Consider the following 1,031-nt stretch of genomic DNA (forward strand, 5'->3'; position numbering starts at 1 on the left):
GATGTTATTCAAAATAAATTCCCTTTTACATTTTAAGTAAACTTGTTTGCATCTAAAAGTTGGATTTTAAGTGTTACAAAAATGTGTCAAATTATTGACTGACCATGTGACAGCGCACATGGGGATCAAATCCACAGCCTTGTTGTTATCAACACTGCGTCCTAACCAACTGAACTAAGCGGCCTATAGACAGAGCCAGGTATGGGTTTGAGCCGCATGCTGTGCGGTTTGTGTTTTATTTCACACACTGGATGACAGAGCGATTGTACAAACAATGGACACATCACATCCCTGAAACATTGTTCTGATATAAAAAAGTGTGAAATAAGAACTGAGCATGGAAGTGGAACGGAACCAGGAATCAGGACTTTAATCCATTGAAGTTGATCTTGAAATTCACGAACATTCCAACAGATCGAACTCTCTTCTGATATCAAATCCAGGAACCTGAGCTGCTGTAAAACATAACTGAGCCTGACGTGATTCGAACACACAACCTTCTGATCTGGAGTCAGACGCGGTACCGTTGCGCCACAAGCTCACAGATAAAATAAAGTCTTCCATTCCTGGCAGATTTACTTCTTGTTTAGATTCAGTGATTGAAATTAATTCAATCCTCATCTGACCTCCGCTCTGCAAAGGCCTGCCACCCGACCTGAACCCGACGGGTCCCGTGTCGGGTTCGGGTCGTGTCGGGTCGCTCTTCCGGGTCTGGCTTTCGGGCTCGGGTCAGGTCGGGCCAGGTTCGGGTCGGGCTGGGTCCAGGTCGGGCTGAGTCCGTGTCGGACACACACAGTAAGTATTACATTTAACTCTGCTGGGAAGTTGAGTTTAATAAGTGTCAAAAGTTGAAAAGCCAACCTAAGCTGGGAGTCCGGGTCATCAAGGAGGGAAACTCTGAGTCTGCTCAGTGAGCAAGTGAGCATCTCTATGACGTCATTGCGCTCATGCTGCAGTTTCCTGTAGATTCGGAATCGGGAGGTAGGTAAAGTGAACATTCCGGTGGTCGGGTAAGGTTCGGGTTAGTTTGG

The 1,031-nt window shown here is 46.3% G+C and overlaps 1 non-coding gene across 1 annotated transcript; it reads right to left on the reverse strand.

The window, feature by feature from the left end:
* Window positions 1-469: 469 nt before the first annotated feature.
* On the reverse strand, window positions 470-541 carry trnaw-cca (transfer RNA tryptophan (anticodon CCA)). Its single transcript has one exon. It is a non-coding gene; the product is annotated as a tRNA-Trp (tRNA).
* Window positions 542-1,031: the final 490 nt, after the last annotated feature.

This window comes from Heterodontus francisci, unplaced genomic scaffold (genome assembly GCF_036365525.1).
Source record: "Heterodontus francisci isolate sHetFra1 unplaced genomic scaffold, sHetFra1.hap1 HAP1_SCAFFOLD_51_1, whole genome shotgun sequence".
Classification (NCBI taxonomy): Eukaryota; Metazoa; Chordata; class Chondrichthyes; order Heterodontiformes; family Heterodontidae; genus Heterodontus; species Heterodontus francisci.